Genomic DNA, 26,128 nt, shown 5'->3' with positions numbered 1-26,128 from the left:
GGGAATACCAGACCACCTGATCTGCCTCCTGAGAAATCTGTATGCAGGTCAAGAAGCAACAGTTAGAACTGGACATGGCACAACAGATTGATTCCAAATTGGGAAAGGAGTACATCAAGGCTTGTACACTGTCACACTGCTTATTGAACTTATATGCAGAGTACATCATGAGAAATGTGGGCTGGATGAAGCACAAGCTGGAATCAAGATTACTGGGAGAAATATCAATAACCTCAAATATGCAGATGACACCCCACCATGGCAGAAACTTAAGAACTAAAGAGCCTTGTGATGAAAGTGAAAGAGGAGAGTGAAAAAGTTGGCTTAAAACTCAATATTCAGAAAACTGAGATCATGGCATCTGGTCCCATCACTTCATGGCAAATAGATGGGGAAACAATGGAAACATTGAGAGACTTTTTTTGGGGAGCTCCAAAAATCACTGCAGATGGTGACTGCAGTCATGTAATTAAAAGACACTTGCTCCTTGGAAGAAAAGCTATGACTAACCTAGACAGCATATTAAAAAGCAGAGACATTACTTTGCCAATAAAAGTCCATCTTGTCAAAGCTGTGGTTTTTTAGAAAACCATAAAGGAAAGGTTAGTCCTTCAGAACTAAAGGTCTATCTAGTCAAAGCTATGGTTTTTGGAAAACCATAAAGGAAAGGTTAGTCCTTTAGGATTAACCATAAAGGAAAGGAAAACCATAAAGAAAATGGTATTATAAGTAACTGTATTTATACAATGGTTGCAAAAATTGGGGTAAGAATCTTCTAAGAAGAAGAATTATAAAGAGGCTCAAAAATAGCTTAGATGCACTTGGTGGTGGCAATACATCAAGTTATGTTGGCAATACACCAATATGTTAATGGTCAAGTGCATAGTTTATAGATTTGGAAAGAACTGAGCCAGAATTTCAGCCTCATCATTTATTAGCTGTATGCTGCTGCTGCTAAGTTGCTTCAGTCGTGTCCGACTCTGTGCGACCCCTTAGACGGCAGCCCACCAGGCTCCGCTGTCCCTGGGATTCTCCAGGCAAGAACACTGGAGTGGGTTGCCATTTCCTTCTCCAATGCATGAAAGTGAAAAGTGAAAGTAAAGTCGCTCAGTCGTGTCTGACTCTTCTCAATCCCATGGACTGCAGCCTACCAGGCTCCTCCGTCCATGGGATTCTCCAGGCAAGAGTACTGGAGTGGGGTGCCATTGCCTTCTCTGTATTTGCTGTATAAAACTGGATAAATCACTGAAGCAATGAGCATTTTAATTTCCTTATTTTCAAAATGGGAGAGATTATAATACCTATATTTTTAGGATTATTGCAATACCTGTGGCAGATTCATTTTGATATTTGGCAAAACTAATACAATTATGTAAAGTTTAAAAATAAAATAAAATTAAAAAAATAAAATAAAATAAAAAAGAAAATATATATGTGTATGTGAAGCTTATCGAGGTGATTGGCACATATCAGAGAACCACAGATATTAGCTATGATGATCACTGTTGTTGCTAGTATTGTCTTCATGTGGCACACCAGGTAGGAAAAGCAGAATTTTGGGAGTGATGTGGATTGATTTTAGGGAAATATAAAATGTCATTCCCTCCCCTGATACATAGCCACTGGGCCATGTTGGAGGACTCTGAGTCTAGTGACTAGATTCTGGTTGTTATTTTAACTACCCTCTCTTCTAGGTTACCTATCCTAAAATTTTAGAAATCTTACTTTGTGCAACAGTCAACTTTACTGAGAATAATCTGACATTAATAGATATAAAGTGTAGGAAATTTATGAGACTTTACTTCTTTTATCATTATAGAAATTTGAATGAAAAATTAAGGAGTAAAGTTAGAGTTTCATCAAGAAAAATCAATTGACTGTTTTCCAAGAGCCCACTTGCTCCTTGAAAGAAAAGTTATGACAAACCTAGACAGAATATTAAAAAGCAGAGACATTACTTTGCCAACAAAGATCCATGTAGTCAAAGATATGGCTTTTCCAGTAGTCATATATGGATGTGAGAATTAGACTGTAAAGAAGGCTGAGTGCCGATGAATTGATGCTTTTGAACTGTGGTGTTGAAGGCTCTTGAGAATCCCTTGGACTTCAAGGAGATCAAACCAGCCAATCCTAAAGGAAATCAATCCTGAATATTCATTGGAAGGATTGATGCTGAAGCTGAAGCTCTAATACTTTGGTTACCTGATGCAAAGAGCTGACTCATTTGAAAAGACCCTGATGTTGGGCAATATTGAAGTCAGGAGAAGGGGATGACAGAGGACAAAATGGTTGGATGACATCACTGACTCAGTGGACGTGAGTTTGGGCAAGCTCTGGGAGATGGCGAAGGACATGGAAGTCTGGTGTGCTGCAGTTCATGGGGTTGAAAAGAGTCGGACACAACTGAGTGACTGAACAAGAACAACAAACAAGAGCCTGCAAAAGTGGTGAGGTCTTGGCCTGACCCTTTCCTGACCAATTTAGAAACTTCACTGGCCTAGAGCTTATCAAATTCAGTGATCCTGATTTGTGCTACTGAAGCTCACAGACGACTAATATACAAAAGCAGAATACCAATGTGTTATTTTACAGTAAATAAAGCACAAGTGAATTGTTTTTTTTTTTTTTTACTGAATGACCTTTTTTACTCATGACCTCTGTCTGGTCATGTTATTTGACAAGTAGAAAGAACGAGAGGAGGTTAGTTTTATTATCTTATAGTAGACGTATATAACATATGTTTCTATTTGGTTTTTTTTTCCCCATTTAGATAAAATTCATAAACTAGGTTACAGTCAGTTTTTTGGCTATTTCTTCTCCAATCCACTTTATATGTATTATATACTCTCCCAGCATGCAAGCTTGTTCCTAAGTTCTTGGAAAGGAGTGGAATTGTGTTGGGATTAGTAGTGAGCTTATTATTAACTCTTTTCTATTATCCATAGACATAAGAGGAAGGGCTTCCCAGGTAGCACTAGTGGTAAAGAACTTCTCTACTGATGCAGAAGACATTAGGAGACTCAGGTTCGATCCCTGGGTCAGGAAGATCCCCTGGAGAAGGGAATGGCAACCTACTCCAGTACACTTGTATACTTGTCTGGAGAATCCCATGGACAGAGTAGCATGGTGGGCTACAGTCCATGGGGTCAGAAAGAGTCGGACACGACTGAAGTGACTTAGCACATTCCATAGACAGTTCTGACAAATAAAGTTCTTTAGTTATAATTCAACATTAAATTAGGTATGTAAGCTTTTATGAGAGCAAATGGGCAAATCACACAACAAAACAAGTAAAAAGAGAATCTAACAATGACATCTAATTGCAATTTTTCTTGGCAAATGCTGTTGACAAACATAAATTGTTCCATATTGACCGTATCAGGGAATGGAGTACTTTTCACATATGTTGAATGTTTCAGTTGATATGATTTATATTAGCTCTGCCTCAAATCTCCGTAGTAAGACACATTTTTTTTCTAACTACACAAATACAGTTATTTAAACAGTCTCTGTTAACAACTGCCATGCATGTCTTTTCATGCTAATGAAACTAAGGCTGTGGCATCTGGTGCTGGTCAAGTATTACATTTGGGTCGAACTAGGATGTAGGTACCATGACAAAACTGTTAACAGATCTGGTCATTAAATGTGGGTCAAATTTCCTTTTCATGTTTGAGCTGAGCCTGGAAAATAAAGGAGAAGGCAACAATTTGCTGAATTACTAAGTGTATACCATAGCAAATATGTGTGGCATTTTAAGTTGTAATCTTGGGTGATCAGCTCCATGCCATCCTCCAACATATAAATTTCAGTTTTAGTGACTTGAATTCAAATAATTACTATGTTGTGAATGTAGGAAGTGCTCTGTACTTAATCACTTCTCATCATAAAAACACTTTAAGTAGGATTAAGGGAGCAGATTAAGAATGGTCCATTATTAGCAAGTTTTCACACTGCCAAATTGCACCTAGAATAAATTCCACTTCTCTCAAGAAATTTCAGTTATCAAACAGAAGTTACGTTGGCAGCAGCAGTTCTGTATCTTTAAGTATTAATGCAATAATTTACCTATTAGATCTACCACAGAGAACAAAATATTGCTTTGCCAATCCCAAATTTTGACTCAACGTTATCTTCTAGAAAAGCAGATGCCTTTTAAGTGTCTATAAAAGCAAACTTTTGAATTTTAGTAACCCTTTTCTCCCTTAAAAAATATATATATAAAGTTTTAACAGATAAATAAACATAAAATAATAAATAAGCATAAAAAGATACTCCATATATAAACATAAATAATAAAATGAAAGTGCCTGTCATTTGTGAATACTGTTTATCTTGGTTTTATTGAGTCTCATAAGAAAACAGATATAACTAGAGTTGCAAGATAACTGAACGTTTTCATCAACTTCTAAGCTCTCAAAGTTCTTGTTGCTTATATGACATTGAGTTTCATCCTTCAAATAATTGAGATGCTTGAATAGGATGGGTTGATTTTACTGAAATAACTTCCTCAATCAACAATGCTTTATTTGACTGCTGGTTACATTCCTTTATAGAAATATTCGCTCAAAATTTCTCTCTTTTTAAAACGTTCTCAAATGGATCAATGATGAGAGAGAAGTTAATTTGCTCTTGAAATGAGAGAATATTCCTCTGAAAAAGTGTTCGTGTATGTGCCTGCACTCACTCGTATGTGGCTCTTACAAATCTATAAAGTGACAAATTCATGTTTTCAGAGTAAAAGATGGATACAATACCAAAGCCATAACAATAGCTAATATTCATTTTTGTATTTTAGAAAATAATCTCACATATAAAAATCTTGTGAAGTTGATTTTATCCTCATTTTACAGATAGTGAGACAACATTCAGAGAAGTTGAACCACTTATTCCCTTTTTAAAATATCTTAAGACATACACACTAGTGAATGTTTTAAGACTTTTGTTTGTTTGTTTCCTTCAGATAACAATTCTACACTCCCTCCTATCTTAACTCTGTAAGTTCAGTTTAGCCAACCAAATACTTACTTTATTTGCTTATTAACACATCACCCCATGAAGTTAACTTATATTTTTTGGAGTTTGAACATCTGTTTTCATTTGACTGTAACGTCCAAGAAGGAAGGGATATTTATCAGCTCTGTTCAATGCTATATTTCGGTCCATAGGTCAGGGTTCTCAATAAATATTTATTGACCAAAATAATAAATTAATGAGCACCGATTAGGTGCCTTGTACTCAGCTGGGAAATGGGTCCATGAGGATGAAAGAGATCTGCTCCTGCCCTCCAAGAACAGACAATCAACTTGCCACATATGACCTTGATTGAAGACGCTTTACGTCTCTAGTCTGTAATTCTGTCAACTTGCAGTCCTCCTTTTCCTGTCCTCCACACCTCCTATCTTTGTGGCACACCAAGACACCGTTGCCACTGAGGTCTTTATTTGAATAGAAAAGTGTTTTCTTTTGTTTGTGTTCCATCATTCTTAGACACACATCTCTTTAGAATTAATGTCTGTTCTGAATTCGTAGCAGTAAGATGGGGGAGAGAGGACCAGGAGGCTGATGTCTGCTCACTGTAACAGTTACTCTTTGAAAAACATGGATGCTCAGTCGTATCTGACTCTTTGTGACCCCATGAACTGTAGCCCACCAGGCTCCTCTGTCCATGAGATTTCCCAGGCAAGAACTCTGGAGTGGATTGCCATTTCCTTCTCCAGGGGATCTTCCCAACCCAGGGATACAACCCATGTCTCCTATGGTTCCTGCACTGTAGGCAGACTCTTTACCACTGAGCCACCAGGTAAGTGATAATTGGGAAGGTCAGTTTAAGAATTTCTCTTTCCACTAAATGAGATCATGTGTATCTATATTTTTCACATATGTTTTTCCTGGCTGAATCAACCAATTGATAATACTAGAGTACTAGTATGGGCTTAGACTTTCTTAATTACAGGCTGCTAATAGCTACATGATTTTAGGTGAGCTTCTTAGGCTCAGTGAAACTCTATAAGTGCACATAATCTATATTCGTACTGAGAGGATTAGATGAAGTGATGAGTGTGATCAGACACCTCCGGGTACCACTTCAAGTCCCCACCTCCAGCTCATCTTCTTCCCATCCCAGCTGCGTGCAGGTGCACCAGCTGGAGGGGAATCAACTTCACACAGGTGCACCTTGAGAGTGTCTCCCCCATGCCTGCACCCAGTACATTCCCTGCCTGCCCTGAGTTTCTCCTCTGGATGCTGAGGAGGGCGGAGCCATGGGACCACTGCTCAGGACCAGCAAATGCGCAACCCAGAAACTTGGGGGAAGTAATGAGCCCTGTGGCAATCTTTGACAATTAAAAGTTGCAATTACAAAACTTTTGTAGGATGATGCAGTACAATTAAGCAATCTATTCCTCTTAGAGGTGACTTCCTCCTTGCCTTTGTCCCTCACAGCTGCTCTCCAGGATTGTACCCCTTAATAAATAAAATAGCAGCCGGTGAACTTTTGTGTCAGGCATTGCTTTCTCTACTTAGGCAATCTAAGATCGAATGTCGAGCTGGCTATAATAGGTGCTGAATATTTGTTAGGATTATTATAAGCTAAGACTCATAAGATTAATATATGCTGATGTCAACAAAAATAGGTACAGGTAAAATTTTATTTAACAAGGTAGATTTTTTCCCCCAAAACTCTATAATCATTACAGTGTTTACCAATATTTTCCTCTGTTTAGCACTCTTTTTGTTTAAAAGATGTATACCTCTTCTCTAAATTGAAATGAAGTCCTTTTTTTGCTGTTATACATTCACTTGATGGCTCATCACATATTCTCATCAACTACTCTCTTATATAAGATTCTCCAGTTATTTTATAGGCATGCCATTGGAGTTTTCTAACAACAGTTTTTTAATAACAGGGATCATATAATTTCTATTTTTGTGTGTTGGACAAACTGTTTAGAATAGTGCCTAGCACAGCTCATCAGAGTCATTCATTTTTATGAAGATGTAATGAGGACTTTTTGTTTTTCTAAATGAATAAATTGACTAGTGTTTTGGTATTTCCATTATTAATAGGAGTCATAATTCACTGGGTTGCAATGCTAAACAAATAGAAGCTATTCGAGGGAAGATAGCGATTGTGCTTTAAAGTCATGTTAACAAAGTGCCAAGATGACGTTGTCAAACGGAGTGTTAGGAGCTGTGTGTTGTCAGTAATTGTAAAGGAATAAAGCCCTGCCAGTGCAGGCATCAGAAAAGCTGCCAAAGCTGAAAAGTACCTGGCTAGGTTTTAAAGGACAGGAATACAATACTCTTACTAAGACACACTTTATAGAGTCCAATTCACAGCCAAGGAAAACAGCTTTTGGAGCTTTTGGGTGTCCATAAACAGCTAGATGAATGCAAGGAAGCCAAAACCAGGGATGAGTGGGGTATTTAAATGCTCAACTTGTTCAGCTGCCACGGTGTCCTCCCTGTACTCCGATGCGCTGGCTGGCACAGACTGAACCAAGGAACGCCCTGTGTGTTCGTGATTGATGGAAGATCTACACGCGGGGGGCAGCTAGAGGACGCTAATGAATGCTCAGTCAGTTGTTATGTTGTAAATTATGAAAAAAAAATCTGGTCTGTTTTCTCGAGGTGATCATAAAGCATGTCGCTAGAGAAAAGGGGAGGACAGTCCAGTGGTGACCCCGAGATAATGCCTTGTGGTCACTCCAGTCCTAGGCGACAATTGCCGTTGATAAGCCAGTTCAAGCGTTTTCTTAGCCGAGACACTTCATAAACTTTGCCAAGAGAAAAGGGCATGTGGCAGTAAGTTGTAAAGTGATAAAAAGCAGACATGGGTGGAAAATATTTTATCAAGAAAGATAACATAAAGAAATGATATGAATATGATAACAGGACAACAAAGAATATTTTATAGAAAAAATGTTGTGGTGTTGCCAACTATGAAGGCAAAATGAATGAAGAGCAAATGGGTTGTATTTCAAACACATACCATTACACTGAGCAACATTTACATTTTACTACCCGAGTCACATTTTTTGACTGATGCAATAAAATTTGCAAAATACAAAGGAAAACATAGGATTTATATCTTTTTTTTAACTTTAAATTTTAAATGGATTTTCTGCTTAACTGTGCCATAAAAAAAGTTTTTGAAATGTTCTGAATCATATTATAGTTCTGAAGAAGCATCACTCTGTTTACAACCAGCACAGAAATATGAAATTTCCTATGGTTATTAGACTATTAAGTAATCCTAAACTTTTCTTAATGGAGAGATTTTATGCTTTAATACTTCAATAATTATTATATCTAAATGATTCATAGTGATTAGAATAGTTTAGGAGGGCTTCATGGATCATAAATTAGGAATATTTTTATGATTCATAGAATTTCTTCTGTATATGATGAGCTAGTTCTACTTTTATTTTATTTGGTTCAACTTCTATTGGTAGAACCCCAAATTGAGAGGAGATACATGAAATATGAAACAAAAATGATTTTCTCTGTTTTTTTTTTTTTTTTTTTGTCTCATCTTTTGTTTGCTTCAGGGTGTTTAGATACAAAAACTTAGCTAAAAGTAACTTTGATTTGGTTTAGTAAATAGAATTTTTTTCTAAACAGTCATTACTTTAAAGCTAGTATAGCAATGTTACCACCTAAATATATGTAAATCACCATATATAAATAAATCACCATATATAAATCACCTAAACTCAAAATATCATTACATTCCTCCCTCTATTTGAACACTTACTTTATTTTAGTGAGTATAATTAACTGTTAAGCAGAGGGAAATTTCTTCTCCCCTCTTCACTCCGCTGAGTGTTAAGAGTTAAAGAGATTAAAAAATTAATTAAAATAAAAAATGAATTCTAAAATGTCTTTCAAAATGTTTTTTGACTCCAAAATTTGTCATTGCTTTGGGAATGTTAATCCTGTTCCTAGCATCAACAAGCCAGAAATTATTCTATTAAATGGAGTATTTTAGCACAGTAGACCCTGAAAGTTGCTTAAGGCACTTATAATTTCAGACAATTCTCTAAGAGCTTTAAGAGCAGAACCAAGGACGTCAACTCAGTGTGTCTCTATGAGTGGATTTATTTTGGTGCACTGTTGTTCTAAAACAAAACCATGGTTAAAATTGGTCTAAAATAATGTACATTCTAAAGAAATTTTACTTTCAGTTGAACATCTTTTAAAATTTTGTTTTTCAAATTAACTAAGTGAAACGATACGACTTTGAAATTCATATAGAATTAAGAGATTAATGAGTGTGGAGGGGGCAAAAGACCCAAGTTGATTTATAAAACTGACCGTGGTCTTAGCAAGGGCTATTCCACTTTTACTAAACTTGGGGAGAATCTTGTACCTGACAAAGCATAAAAAATCTACAGCATGCAGGCAGTGACATTTCCGATAATGTATAAAATGGAAGTTGAAGAATCCCTGGAAGTTTCTGAAGTTCAATGCATAGTATGCTGGGGACCAAAGGCAGTTTGCATTTTAGTATATGTAATCATTTCTTTCTCCAGACTCTCAGTCCTTGTATTGCCCTGTTTCTCTCAGCTCTGTTAGCTGTCCTGGTTCTCTGCAGGAGCCAGGAATCCAGAGCTGCCCCAACCACCACTGTCCCTAGGAAGCTGGAGCTAGGAGACTCTTGCTGTGTGACCTCAGGCACCTTCCCAGCCTGGCTGGACCCTGGTTTCCTCATCTGAATGGCAAGTGAGCTCAACTGGAACAATTTGCCAGAGTGTCTCTAAGACCTGTCAATGTCTTAAACAGGAAAATAAATACAAGAGGCAGTGCTGCTTACATGAGAGATTAATCTCTTTACGAATGAAATCTTGATAATGTTACAGCTGTGTGTAGAGCAAAGAAATAAATGTCGAAAAGGTCTTTTGAAGTTTTTCTTTCTCTCAGCTTTAGAATCAAGAAATATATGAAGGATGTTAGCAGTGAAATAGTATTTGAAGCTGGGATGAAAGACTGGCTCTGCTTCTCATTAGTTAGTAGGGTTTTTTTTTTTTTTTTTTGGTGATCTAGTTACTAGGGTTTTGGTTTTTCTTATGTTTTCTAGAATGACCACTTGTCCAGTTCTTACCCATCCTTGTTTGGAGCCCTCTTCTTGTATGAGGTTTCTTCAGGCCACACAAGTAACTGGGGCTATCTCCTCTCTAGAACAAAGCCTTTCTACTTCATTGTCTTTTGCCGATCATCTGTCAATTAAGCATCTTCTACTTTATAAATATTACTGCAGCTAGAATTTATTTATGTCAATGTTTTTATTCTTCAATCAAAACACAGACTCTTTGAAGGGGTATCATGTAGTTATGAACTCAGCTTCTGAAGTCAAGATTCCAGAATTCAAATCTTGTCTTGACTTTCTTCTTGTTATAGGACCTCATACAAGTAATCCCAAGTATAAATTTCTCACCTCTAAAATGGGGATAATAGAATCCACCTCTGCTGTTCTGAGCACTTTGGTGATAACCCATGTAAGATCATATCAGTTGCTCAGTCGTGTCCGACTCTTTGCGACCCCATGAATCGTAGCACTCCAGGCCTCCCTGTCCATCACCAACTCCCGGAGTTCACTCAGACTCAAGTCCATCGAGTCAGTGATGCCATCCAGCCATCTCATCCTCTGTCGTCCCCTTCTCCTCTTGCCCCCAATCCCTCCTAGCATCAGTCTTTTCCAATGAGTCAACTCTTCGCATGAGGTGGCCAAAGTACTGGAGTTTCAGCTTTAGCATCATTCCTTCCAAAGAAATCCCAGGGCTGATCTCCTTTAGAATGGACTGGTTGGATCTCCTTGCAGTCCAAGGGACTCTCAAGAGTCTTCTCCAACACCACAGTTCAAAAGCATCAATTCTTCAGTGCTCAGCCTTCTTCACAGTCCAACTCTCACATCCATACATGACCACAGGAAAAACCATAGCCTTGACTAGACGAACCTTTGTTGGCAAAGTAATGTCTCTGCTTTTGTAAAGTACCTAGCAAAAGGTTTAGTGCCTAGGAAAGCCTCCGTTACTAGTGGTTTTTGAAGGAGGGGATGGATCTTAGCAGTTCTTTGTGCATCTGTGGTGTCTCGCGAGTGCCTGGTACCCTGCAGGCATTCTATTCATAATTGTTATCAATTTATTTTATTGACATCTTTTCAGATGCTTGTTTTTATATGTAACTTCACTTCTCAAGCCATTACAGTTTGGCTAACATCAGGGAGCAAGAATATAGTATAAAAGAAGAGCTTGAATTACATTAGAAGGAGGAATAAAAATAGACTGAGCCTCCACCAGGGGAGTCTGTGGAACACCTGCCCCTCGCATTCCTTCCAACTCAAAGAGGTGATGAGAGGTACATGGTTTCCTCTGAAAGGACATTCAGTTTCTCTACCCCAGGATCTCTGCCTTCTCTGGCTCCCCATGTCAGTGTGGCATCCTAAGTATTGCCTAATTGTTCTCTAATTCTTGAGGATTGTATTTTGAAATTCTTGCCATGCACGATGTTGAACTGGCTGTTTTTGAGGCTGGTAAAGCTGACCAGGCCATTCCCTTGCAGCAGGTAATTCTCATCAATGTATCCTGGTTCTCATCACCTTAGGGTGAATTTCCCCCCTCATTTGGGACACTCTTTGGGCTCTAGGTCAGTCATAATAGGCAAGATAGTGTTAAAGTAGCAAACAACCCCCAAATGTTGGAAGCTTATAGTAAAAGATAGTATATCTCTGGCTCAAATTTTATGTTCATCATGGGTCATCTAAGATCTCTGAAGCATCATTTTCCCCTATCCAGGCAGCTGCTTAGAACATTGGCCAGAACCATGAAATGGGGAAAAAGTAACTTGATACTACTACACCAGATATTAAAGCTCCTACCCAGAAGTGACACTATATTGCTTCTGCTCACATTTCATTTGCCAAAGCAAGTCATGAGGCCAAATTTGACTTTAAGATGATGGGGACATATAACCTTCCTTGCTGTTCTTGTTGTTGCTCAGTCATGTCCGACTCTTTACAGTCCCGTGGACTGCAGGCACGCCAAGCTTCCCTGTTCTTCACTGTCTCCTGGAGCTTGCTCAAACTCATGTTCATTGAGTTGGTGATGCCATCCAACCATCTCGTCCTCTGTCCCCTTATCCTGCTTTCAATCTTTCCCAGCATCAGGGTCTTTTCCAATGAGTCAGCTCTTTGCCTCAGGTGGCCTTCCAACCTGACCTCTGCAAGCTCCCACAGTCATTGTGCAGAATAGACTCCTTTTGGAACTTGTGCCACAAACATACTGTTGATTACAGGGATATGTACAATTATGCTCTGTTTTCCTTAAAATGAACAATAATGACAATTTTAATAGGGAACACTTGTTTTATGCCTTGAACTGTTCTAAGTGCTTTATATAAACTAACATATTTAATCTTCACAACAAGCCTATGAAGGCAATGCCGTTGTCATCGCTATTTTGCAGATGGGGCACTTGAGTCTCAGAGAGGTTAAATCAGTCACACAAGGTTATTCAGCTAGAAAGTAACATCACTGATATTTGAGCCCTGTGAACTCTGGATGGTCTCAAACAAATGGTATAAATATAATATTTAGCACAGTAGTTAGGATATACTAAATTTCCCAGACATGATTGGTGCTGCTACTGATGCTCAAATTGGCAAGCTTAACCTTTTCTTCTTCCAAAGGATTGGGATGTATTTTTCATATACTAAATCTTCAGTCTTTGCAGAATTACTGTAAGGTAGGTATGAGCCAGGCAATGCCACTGCCATTTAACAGGAGATAGAAAAACTGATTGTCCACTTAGGCTTGTGTATTCTCTTTTCTGCAGTTGATTCACTGACATTGTGTTACATCCAAATGCAGTGGGGGCTTTACCCAGAAAGGATATACTTCAATATGAACAGGCTTATCTCAGTGTGCTACTTCTCCAGCTACTCAGGAATACAAAGCTAATTTTGTAGGTGATATTATATTCTCATCTCATGCTTTATATGCAACCTCTATCCATGTTAATGGGAATTTTTTTGTGCTTACTCTAGGGAAAATTGATTCCAATTATTGAGTATAATTTATTCCAACCCCTTGATGGAATAATTTATACTCTTGAGATACTCTTGAAATGTGTAGCCAATAGGGAACTCTATTTATACATAAGTTTTTACACATCTTTCAATTAAATAAGAAATCCAAGTGCAAAACCCATCACTCAAGGAAAGCATATGAGTTTGTAACACTCCCGAGAGGTTTCTTGGTCCATAAACCAATAAATGGATTACACTTACAGAGCAGAATTCTCCTTTCAGGTCCCATGTGAAGCGCCTATTGACTTACCTGGGAGGTGGCTCACGGGGGATGTGAGGTACTATAGGCTGCGAGGAGCGAAATGGTCATTTTTTCATATAATTGATTTTAGGGTTTCAAGTATTGATTGTTATAAAGAATATATTTATTAAGATACAATCTATTTCATGTATAAATACACATCTACTTGGTTATAAATCCTACAGACATTAGGCTTTTTAGCAGGGAAATGTGAGTATACTCTTCTAACATCAATATAAAGAGAGGGTTAGATGTTTCTGTATACATATAAATATAAATATGAAATAATAGGATAGATCACTAGGTGGATTTTATTGTAGTAGTTACACAGCACAGTTTTAATGTGAGATAAGCAATATTATAAAATTTTTTCACTTCAACATTTCTGGAATTTCTTGAAAAAAGAGAAAGTTTCTTTCTTGTATCAAGTGTTGCAGTTTATATTTTAACCGAAGTTGTATTGTTTAGAATAATAAATGGTAAAATGGTGTTAATATAGATCCCAGTCAATTTACCATAATTTTTTCAAGATGGCTGCTCTGCAGTGAAGTGGCTTCAGTTCAGTTAGTCAGTTCAGTTGCTCAGTTGTGTCTGATTCTTTGTGACCCCATGAATCGCAGCACACCAGGCCTCCCTTTCCATCACCAACTCGTGAAGTTCACTCAAACTCACCTCCATCAAATCAGTGATGCCATCCAGCCATCTCATCCTCTGTCATCCCCTTCTCCTCTTGCCCCCAATCCCTCCCAGCATCAGAGTCTTTTCCAATGAGTCAGCTCTTCGCATGAGGTGCCCAAAGTACTGGTTTCAGCTTTAACATCATTCCTTCCAAAGAAATCCCAGGGCTGATCTCCTTCAGAATGGACTGGTTGGATCTCCTTGCAGTCCAAGGGACTCTCAAGAGTCTTCTCCAACACCACAGTTCAAAAGCATCAATTCTTTGGTGCTCAGCTTTCTTCACAGTCCAACTCTCACATCCATACCTGACCACTGAAAAAACCATAGCCTTGACTAGACGGACCTTTGTTGGCAAAGTAATGTCTCTGCTTTTCAATATGCTATCTAGGTTGGTCATAACTTTCCTTCCAAGGAGTAAGTGTCTTTTAATTTCATGGCTGCAATCACCATCTGCAGTGATTTTGGAGCCTTATAAACCCCTTAAAACTCTATTTAGCAGAAAAATTCTGTTGTAATATTTATTTGAGGAGAAAATAAAAACACCATTTTAAAGAGCTGCTGTTATAGAGAAATTTACAAATTATGTGGCTCTCTGATTCTCAGAATAAACAAATACCATTTTTGAGAGTTCCAAACACAATTTGTGTTTGTGACCCAAGTATTTTTTATAAGTCTTGGAGACCCCACACCACAAGATGCCCACTCATAGTTTTGTGAGTTAAAACTATAGTTTCTAACTTAAGACTTTCCCAAGACAAGTAACATTTATGATATTAAAAGAATACTTTCAAATTTTGAAGGAACTTTGAAGGTATTTTCTAATATAGAAATATTTTCAGGGTTTTTGTGAAAGTGTTAGTTGCTCAATTGTGTCTGGCTCTTTGTGACCCCGTAGACTGTAACTCACCAGACTCCTCTGTCGATGGAATTCTCCAGGCAAAAATACTGGAGTAGATTGTCATGCCCTTCTCCTGGGAATCTTCCTGATTCAGGGATTGAACCCAGGTCTTTGGGGGGCTAAACATCTCTTCTCTTGAGTGGTAAATATTTGGAAAAGCATATAGGATGCTTATTTTTTTTTCTGTGTATGCTGGTCTTTAATGTACTAGTAACAGTGATTCTATATACCATATAACAATTAAGAAATATTTGTTTCTTGAATATGAAAGATTTGATATATAAAGCAAAATACAATCTACAATTTTCCTTGCCACCTGCTGAAGTCAGCAGGGTTTTTTTTTTTTTTAATAGAATGTTCAGATAATTTGTTTGGACTTCACAGCTTCATCAGCTGCCTTTATCCCTTCTGAGCTAGTCCTTATTCTTGCAAAACTCTCAGTGAATTTGTCATCTGCTCTTTTAATATAAAAAAATGATTTCAGCATTTGCTAAAGACATTTTTAAACTAGAGGCATAATTCCTAGTGGCAACTGCGAAAGGTGAGCAACCACACAAAGCCTCCCGGGCATACACCACAGTGGCGTATGGTCCCGTTGTGTCATTTCTCTTGGGCCTTAGAGATGTGCTGTGCTCCAACTTGTGCTAATAAAGTTTTGAACATCTTTTCTGCCCACAGCCCAATCTGTTGCTTTCTCTGCTAGGGCTCTCACTTGGACTTTTAATGGAATGTTCAGTTGATGGTTCTGTGACTATTGACAGAAGCAGAACATAGGAATCCAGTTGCCATCTACTAATTCTGGCCTCTCCTTTTCCAATGGTATTCGATTTCTTTTTCTCAGTGTTAGAGAAATGCTGGGGCATGCTGACCTGTAAAAAGGCGTGTAATGGAGAGAGAGAGAGAGCACAATACACACACACACCCCCCACACAGATAGGCATTCCTTTGGTCAACTTAACCCAGTTGAATGCCATCAAACTTCTTGTAATGGTATGTAAGAAAATATCAAAGTTTTCTTATTCCTTGAAAAACAGTCTGCGAAAAAAAAATACTTTTTCAATAATATGTTTTGAATGTTAACCGGTGGCCTCTTAAATTGTGAGAAGCCAAGTACCATGAATTTTATTGTGCTATGAAGGGTATCAGATTTAGGCGCGTGTTAAAAAATTAGTTTAAAGTGATCTCACTATATGGAGAAATCAAATACTACTTTTAGTTTTTTTATTTTTAAGTTCAAGACAATATTTGTCTTCAACAGCAAAACTATTTTCTATTTAAGTTCATTTACTAAGTAATAGCGGTGCAAAAGCATAAATAACTGTGTCATAATAAACTGTCATGGCCAGATTCGTTCAGTGTCTTGTTTAAGGTTACACAAATAGTAAGTGGTAAAATCAGGGCTGGGATCCTGATTTTGTGATCCCCAGTCCTGCATTCTTTCCATCCCAGCTTGAAACAAGCTCAAGAGTGGCTAAAAGTTTAGAAACCATCCCCAGGGGCCTGGCATTAAGTATTCTGTTTTTCAATAATTAGATTGAACCAATATAAGTTAATGACTGTACAAAAGAAGGGCTTGAGATAACTAGTTCTGTTATCAAAGTACAAAGAAATGATGACCCAAGAAAAACTGAGGCGTTGAAGAATATTTTATTGAAGGAGGCAAAAGCTGTTTGGGTTCTGGTCTTGGACTCAGGTAGGTTTCCTTTCGAGTCCTGGTTTGCTACTTAAAATTTTGGAGACCTGAGCAAATTATGTAATGTCTGCTAAATTTCAATTTCTTCATCTGTAAAGTGGAAATAATGACAGTATTTATCTCATAGAGTAGTGGGGAGAATTATGTGAAATGATGCTTAGGATTGTTCCTGGCCAGAGTAAACACTTAATATATGTTGTTGTTGATGTTTTTCAACATTATTAGTGTTACTATACTTATATCAATTTGCAATTATTTTGAAACAGAAAATATAAAACTCACACAGATATATACTTGAAAGCAATCTTGTTAGATATATATCAGAATTTACATGCTAGGATACATGTAGTAATAATTGAGAATGCTTATATTATTTTAAACAAATATTTATTTGGCATTTACTAGGTGCCAGGTATTACCGTAACCACTTTGCAAATACTAACTTGCTTATCTTCACAACACCTCGGTGAAGTAAGTGTGATTATCCTCTGTATTTCAAGACGGGTAAACAGAGGAAAAGAGAGGCTTGTAGGTGAAAGAGCCAGAATTCCAAACCTGTTTTTTTTGGTTTGGTGTCTCTCTGCTTAACCACCACCCGCCCTGCCTCGTGTGGAAGGCTCAGCTCGCAGCAATGGCACTGTGATGCTTATTTGTAGGCACATGACATTCCAAAACAAGAGGAACTTGGATTTAAAAGCCAATGTAGAAATAGAACCCTAATTACATAAATATCTTTGAAGCAGTCGTGTAAACAATCTACTGTTTCAAAAGAAGCATAGCACGGTTGAAGAACTGCTTCTATTGAGACAGTATAAAATAAATCATTAGAAGAAGGAGATTAGAGGTAGTATGTATACAAGCTTAGTGTATATTCTTTGTGTATAAATATTTACAAACTTTTTCTCTTTCTTGACTCGTGTATATGTATATTTGTAACATCACATGCAAATGTGAGAGGATTTAACATCTGGCTAAAATAGCTTTTGGATGTTTTTACCTTTAGTCTTTTGCACAATTTTAACAAATGACTAATTTCCATATGCAACTGCTATGGCAATGCGACAACACAGAATCTTTTTTTCTAAGCAAGATTGTGGGCGAGTATAGTATAGAAATATATATTGTTCACATTTCATGATACATCTCAGTAGCACTCAGTTAAATGTTGCTCCTCATTGCTTAGGAATGAAATATGTTATTGAGAATGACAATAAAGTTTGTATTAGTGAAGTAAATCCGTTAGAAATTCTTTCATGTCATTAAAATGATCAGTTTGAAGTTCCCAGAATAGAATCACTTCTTCCTAAAAACTAGTAGCTTGTTACTTTATGTCATACTCTGTACTAAGTAGAAATCATTGAATTAAAAAAATGAAATTTTTGTTATCGAAGGAAATATTGAAAAATATCACTGAAAATGTTCTCATTGAACATAGGTAGCAAGGTACACTCATGCACACACATTGGGCCATTATGCACGCAAATTGTTTTCCCTTGCTTATTCGTTTGCTGCTGGTAACAAGTAACTCACAGTTCTAGCTGAGAGCCCAACTTTATTGCAAATGATCCAATAGCTGCTCACAAATATCAATAGTTCGGTTGTAAGAGATAGAAAAAAGCACCCACGTCCTCTGAATGAAGACCAATAGTAAGCGTTGTTCACATTTCCAAGTATTTATCATTGCTTACTATCATTTTTCTCTCACAGCAAATGAATCATTTTAAATAGAAGCAAACTGATCCTCCTATTAGCAAGTCTAAATTAGTGGAGCAACATCTATTTTCAGAATCTTTGTAGCTATAAAGGGACCTTTACAGTGTGGAACGCTCTGCCCTGTCCCAAAATGACAGCATTCTGATACAAATAGATTTTTCAGGCTGTGGTGCCAGCGTCTCTATTGTGGAACCTTTGGTTGGGAAAGCCGACAGCTGGGAGGAGTTCAGGGTTTTGAAGGTTATGATCACAGCAGTTTCATAAGTGCTTTATTTCAGTTCTCTTCTGGCTGCAGAAGAGACAGGTGCGGTCTGGTTCTGATTTCACTGGTCTTAATTTCTTATCTGACCTGGTAGTCAATCAAGGGCATGGGAGAAAGAGAACAAGTGAGAGAGGTGGGTGGGAAAAGGGAGCTGGGCACTCTGAGCTGAAGGGGGAGGGGTCTCCGCGGGACCGTGTGTGTGTGTGTGTGTGTGTGTGTGTGTGTGTGTGTGTGTGTGTTTGTGTGTGTGTGTGTAGTGCTAAGCATCTGACTTTTCTCATCCAGGAACTGGCAGCTCTGCCTGTCATTCCGCACTTCTGCATGTACGAATGCTGCCCTGTGCAAAATGGATTTCTGAGTGTTAACCATCATGTTCTTCTTTTCCAAAGGGTCTTCTGTAGGATTTCATTTGCAGAGCACAGAGGGCAATATCTAGGGTAATTCCAGGGCTTAGTGGCTGTGATCTTTTGTCAACTCTCCTTGTGAGAGAAATTAAACTGGGTCTGAGCACCCACAATGGCAGCGAGTGCAATGCCATTCCCATCCAATGGGCGGGAAATCATCAACCCGACAAGTATTTATGAGAGGGAAAAACGAGATATCATAATATAGCAAGAATATATTCATTAAATCTTTCAATTTCTCAGAAACAGAGAATTCCCACTTCAGTAAAAGGCTTTGAGCTGATTTATCGAGGCACATATTCTTACTTTTATGAGATTTCTCTATGCTAAAAATGAGATATATTTAAAAGAAGCACAGCCTTGTCAAAGGAGGAAAACTGCTAAAAAGGTGGAGTTAATATAAACTAGCCACTGTTCTTTTGATAAAATGCTGGATAATGCCCACAATATACACTGAAAAAATCTGAGGACAAACATGAGTACTGAAATAAATTATACCTTGGAATCTGTGAAAGGAATAGATAGACCTTGAAATTTCATGTGTCTAAAACAATAGCCCAGGCAGTTTCACAGCCTATTATAATTGCCAAGCAGTTTCATTTCAGTATAATCAAACAATAACAACTTGTACATAAAGTGTTCACCAGAAATCTAGCCTTTGTAATTTTGCTGTCTATAAACTCATTTTCTGCAGGACATTCCGAGCATGACCCAAGCAGTGTATGCTGGGACATCAGGGCTACACCCATCCCTACATTCTGTGTTTGGTCTCTGACACCCGCTCAGATATGTTGAGATAGGGACAGCTCTACTCATAGCAGTTATTCCATACAAATTTTTAGGTTCTTTGTGTTGAGTGTAGAATTCCTAAATTGACTTGTTTTAGCTCAGGCTAATCTGTAAAATGGACAGTGTTTTCAGTAGGTGGGAAAATAGGGCCCTCCCTCAGTTTGAATACCTTAGAATTGAACCAGTCTTTGGACATCCTCCATGATGGAGAGCTCATCGGAGCTACTTCCCATGCCAGTATGTCGTATTCTTGACCTTGGAGATAAACAGGCTCTGAATCGAATCTCGAGTCTTAGGTTGTAACTGTGATTGTGAGCTGACTGGTATTCCTGTAGTGAGCACATCGGAGCTACTTTCCATGCCAGTATGTCATATTCTTGACCTTGGAGATAAACAGGCTCTGAATCGAATCTCGAGTCTTAGGTTGTAACTGTGATTGTGAGCTGACTGGTATTCCTGTAGTGAGCACATCGGAGCTACTTTCCATGCCAGTATGTTGTATTCTTGACCTTGGAGATAAACAGGCTCTGAATCGAATCTCGAGTCTTAGGTTGTAACTGTGATTGTGAGCTGACTGGTATTCCTGTAGCGAGCACATCGGAGCTACTTTCCATGCCAGTATGTCGTATTCTTGACCTTGGAGATAAACAGGCTCTGAATCGAATCTCGAGTCTTAGGTTGTAACTGTGATTGTGAACTGATTAGTATTCCTGTAGTTCTCTAAGAAGGCTGTGCATATCTTCAAGAAAGTACGAGTGGTTGACATGCTTGAGGGAATGAGAGCCATTAGTAGCCTTCAGTATAGATCAGAGCAAAGAGAAACTTCAGTGGGCAAAATTCAGTGTAAAAAGTTTCATATTCTGAATCATTCCTGATATCTATTAAGGCTTGATGATTAGAGTTATTATAGTATATTGATCCCTAAGAGTACATCTTATAATGAAAATACCTATAATTAAATTTGATATTTTAGATTTTAAAATGTCACTTTTTATAACCAAAATCTTGTTTCAGGATGACTTAAATATCTCCCTTTCTTTGTAGCTTTGAAAGATAAAGAGCATAGAGCACAGGCATGACTCTTGGAAAACCAGAACTATTTGCAGCCAGAATTCTCTAACGTAAATCAAAAAGGGTTTACCTCACATGACAGTTGTAAGTCCATGTCAGCAATAGTGAAAGAATAAAACATAATTGATCTTAAAAAATAACCTGGAAAAGCATCTTACGTGAATACACTTGTTTATAAACTGTGAGCCTCTGTCAGTCCAGTGAGCCCAGACCCTCCATCCGGGAGCACGGCCTTTCTTCCTCATATCTGTGGCCATCTCAGCCTCCAGCAGCACTTGATGGAGGCATTAAAGAGAGAGATCCCACAGAAGAGTTGTTTGATATGAAAGGAGAGCTTTTATTTGAATAGTTGAATATCCACTATCAAACAATGCCAGATCCTTGGTTGCATCTCAATTTCGTTTTCTTTGTCAGTGTTATTGATGATTGTTTACATGTCTGTCTCCTCTTCTCAACTAAAATCTCCTCTTTTGTACACAAAGGCCTAAGATCACATATTCAATTTAATGTTCCATGTCTAACTTATCCTTTGGCAATGCCTCTGCCATTTAGCACCTGTGTGACCCTAGACAAACACACATCTCTGTGCCTCAGTCTCCTTATCTGTAAAATAGAAATGAAAACGGTATCAATGCTTACATAGCAGAGGTTTCATGAGAAACAAATTAGTCAATATCAATATAATGCTTCATATATGGCTAGCACTTAAATATCAGTTATTATCACGTTAGTATTCATATCTTCCCAATCAAGTGGCACAGAGCCTGGCACCAAATAGGCCCGTGTTACTACTTTATGTGTTTAAATGACATTGAAAAAGCATGAATCACAGAAATTATTAATAGTAAGTTGTTTTTCCATAATACAAAAGGACAATTTAGTAGCTGAATTTCTGACTTTATGCAAAATGATAGGCAATTCACTTTTTCTTCTACTGCTTCAGGTTTCTGCTTATTGAAACTAGCAAAAATCATTTCTCTCTTTGCTTTTAAGTGGTATAAACTCTGCAGTAATATAATGACCAGCGACAGTGTTATCTAGTTTTATTCTTGTAAAGGCATGTAAGATCTGAGTGTAAAAAACCTATTTATGTTGTTATAATTCATAAACATGATTGTTTTATTTCCCCTATGCTTCTCCATCAAACTAACATACAGTGTAAGCGCATTCTGGCAGGTGCTGTTATAAAAAATAAAATGTACCCTTATTTTGGACTAAAGTAGCCCGAGTTCTGGGCAAGGTATGTTTAGGCAAATAAGCTGCATGCTTCCAAGGCATGCTTAGGAAGGAGGCGGAAGGAAGTAGCTTGTTTACCTTGAGTACTTTGTAGTCGTTCTGCTGGCTGTTCAGGCCATGTGTCCTCTTCTGTGGCGAGAGGCAGCATCTGCCTCGCTTAATTAGCAGTACAGTCTGCTACATGCGGAGTTTGGGAGAAAGAAAGATTTCTCAGGGGCTCTCTGCTTATGGTGTTTTGGAATGCTGTTATTTGTGGATGGATCTGATAACATGTAATTCTCTGTGCATTCTCTGGCATGATTTTGGTGTGGACAAAGAATTTTAGTTCTATAGAATGTCTGAATACTACAGAACAACTGGACTGATGACATGATGTGAGATGAAGACCATCAGGAGATCCACTTCCTGCTTTCCTAAATTAACTGTACATTCCAAATAAGCAAGCTATATGACCCTTTTCACTTCAAAAGTTTTTTTGTTTTATGTTGGGATCATTTCAATTTTTCAGTGGTTCTCCTCCCTGCGCGTTTTCTGTTTGGTTGGTATTTATTTTCTTCGTTTCTTGTTACATGTTATTAGGAATCTATTAAAAGCTGTGTTGTCACCGTCCCATCATCCCTTTGTCTAATGAAGTTTGGGAAGCATGCATGAAAAGAGAAGAAAAATTTAAAACTTATAAGTGACTTAGAAAATGATCCATGTATGAGTTATTTTGAAGCAAATCCCAGACATCATTCTACTTGTAAATATTTCACCAATTATTCTTAAATGATGAGTATATTTTGAACATGACCACAAAGTCATTATTATGCATAGAATAGCAGTAATTCTTAATATCATGAAATACGTAGGCATCATTTGTTTTCTACTGACATAAAAATTCATGTGTTTTTCAGTTTGTTTTTCGAATTGGGATAAAAACTGTCCACACATCACTACTGATTAATATGTCCTTTAAGACCCCTTTAACTAATGAGCTTTTTTTACCCATCTCTTTCTCTATTTTCTTCCCTGTATTGTAGTTTATTTGTTCACAAAACTATGTATTTTTCCTATAGAGTCTGAACTTTGCTGATTGCTTATCTGTAGTAGGGACGGGGAAGCCTGGTGGGCTGCTGTCTATGGAGTCACACAGAGTCGGACACGACTGAAGTGACTTAGCAGCAGCAGCAGCAGTGTCTTTTAACATGTTCTTTTCTCCTATGTACTTATAAAAATGATAGCTGAGCCTAATACTTTTTTCTTAAATTATCTCATTTGTTTGTATTATGATGTGATTTATAAGCATAGTACACCAATGTGATTTCTTAAATGGACTATCTTAGGTACTTTAAAATGCTTGCTGCTGCTGCTGCTGTCGCCTCAGTCGTGTCCGACTCTGTGCAACCCCATAAGACGCTATTAGACCCTTGGTTCTCAAACTGTGGTTCCTGAATCAGAATCATCAGCATTCCCCGGAGAACTTGTTAGATACACACATTTTCAGGCCCCACTTCAGACCTACCAACTCAGAATCTCTGGGAGAGGGATTTGTGTTTTAACCAGTCATCTAGCACTCTGTTTTAACAAGCCATCTAGGTAATTTTGATGCAAGTCGTAGCTTGAAAATTTCTGTTATAAATCATTAGTAATCATTGATTGGCCATTTGTATTTTTCAGAATTCGAAAGTTATTGGTACTTATAAAAAAGTCATTGTGTAAGTTATTCCTTGCATATATTTTCAAATAAATTATTCTGCAGTAATACTATTGTCTTAGCAAGTAAGATTTGGCCCTTCTAAGTTTTTCTTCATATAGCTCTAATTCTTCTCTCAATTTCACTCTAGTGAATAAATGGTAGGAAACTGAATAATGAATTGATATCCTTAACTTTCAGCATTCTGTTGAATTTGCCAGCACCCCGTTTAATTTGAATGTGGCTGTTAACCCTTGCTGCTGCTCCTCTCACTGTCACGACCCTACTTAACGCATGATCTCCCATCATTCCTAGAGCAAATTCCAAGATCCACACTCTGTACTTCAAAGATCTATACCACTATGCTCACTTTCACCAGTGCTTACTTATAGCAATTTAATTTTTGTGTTATACTTACTATTTATTGGCTTTCTCTAGGAAGAGCTCCTTATTCTTAAAATGTTTCTATTGTCCAAGGACCTAGGCATTTATGCAACCCATAATATCCCAATCCAGTCTTTTAAAAAACTTACCTAGATTAACCATATAATTTAAAAGTGGAACTAATTCTCAGCTGATCTAGGATTTTGCTGCAGCCTCATACTAGACATACACTAGAGGCAGAGCATGAATTCACGGACAAGAGGCAGGAGTGTAAAGCACGGATGCCAGGATTTGAGTCCTCTGCTGTTTACTGTGTTTGCCTGGATTTTTTCATCTAGAAGCGGGGAAATTAAGAGTACCAGCCTCACTGTGTTGTTGTGAGGATTAAATACTTTACTGTGTGTAATATGCTTTGAAGAGCGTCTTGAACACAGTTACCTATCATTCTCTTAATATTTTATTTGATCACATTAATTTGGGTTCATGGGTCTTCCTGAGGGCTGTCTACTCTAGAATATTCTTGCTGATTAGCAATTATGCCATTACCTTTCTATTAACGTAACATTTAGTTCAGTGTCTCCTGCAACCAGGTGCTTCCTGAATTTGGTGATATTCAAAATGCAAATCTTTGAAATATAATCTTAGAAAAATATAATTCAGAGTAAAGTTCAAGAACTAAATGAAAAACTACAAATTATGTGACAAAATAAAACTTTATAGCTAGTGAATATAATATAATATACACTGTAATATAAAACAATGTATAGACTTTTACCAATCTCCTATCTATGTACTATGAAAACAGTTTGCAAAACTACCTTCATTCTGGGTAAGACTACTTTGGGTAACAGGGGAAATCAGTGACCTGTTCTATCATCACTTGCAAATTGTAACAATTACTTGTGTTGAAAGGTCTCAAAGTCTAACTAGTAGTTAACAAAGGAAGCTTGAAAACTGAGACAAAGTGTTAATGGTCACGTGAAGGTAAATCTAAAAGGCATATTGACAGTTAACGGTTATTACTTCTGGCGACACGGTATTAGCAGGTCAAATACTGTAATTCACTTCAGTTCTTGGTGTTTACTGCACCATGAGACAAGCCAAATTATGAAATGCATGTAATTTATAATATATGGAACATTGCTCTCCAGTGGCTGTGATGTTGGTCAATATTATATCACATAGTTAAAGAGTAATACCAATAGACTGGTCAGCACTATCATAAGGTCCTAAGACTATTTAATTTCTTTTTGGTTTTCAGGTCAAATCTTTGTCTTTTCTAAAGAATTTTGTATTTTTACTTTCTGAATGCTTGCCACTCTTGACTCCTTAAATGCCACTGTGTACAGACAGTAACTTCCTGACACAGCTACTGTAGGGAAGCATGCCCCTTAGGACCTGAGGTTCAGCTCCCAGGACCACAACCCTCAGCTCACAGACAGATTCCATGACTTTAGTTACCTCCCAAAGATCTCTTCAATGAAGGGACTTACAGGGGCACAGATTAGCTGTCTTCTTAGTGGCCCACACAGATGTAGGGAGGGAAAAAGTATTTCTGAAATATTTGCTCGGAAATAATTAGAAGAAAATTGGGCATTATTTTTTAGATTAGCTGAGAATCTTTGTCAGAAAGAAAGATTAGGGTAAATTCTAATTTGTCATAAATTTGTTATGAGGAGGAAATGTATTAGGATTTATAAAGAGCTTTGACCAATGTCTGGCAGAGTGTCAGTGTTAGGTAAGAGTTAGTTACATAGGTACCAGAGTCTTTTGGCCACTTTTACTACCAGTTGGTTATGACCTTACTAAAAAAGGGTATTTGGACATAGAGTGGGGTTGGTGGTATGCTTTCTTCTTCCCTTGTAGACTCCCATTTCTCTTTGCCCTTTCTTTTACTCTCCACTTGCTCTCAAAACTGTTTTGACGCTCATAGATCCTAGGTGATGAGGTCTGTGTGCATTTGAGAGCTAGAAGGCAATGGCACTCTACTCCAGTACT

The sequence above is a fragment of the Bos taurus genome, chromosome 6 (genome assembly GCF_002263795.3).
Source record: "Bos taurus isolate L1 Dominette 01449 registration number 42190680 breed Hereford chromosome 6, ARS-UCD2.0, whole genome shotgun sequence".
NCBI classification, from domain to species: Eukaryota; Metazoa; Chordata; class Mammalia; order Artiodactyla; family Bovidae; genus Bos; species Bos taurus.
The sequence above is the reverse complement of the archived record's forward strand: the minus strand, read 5'-3'. Positions refer to the sequence as shown.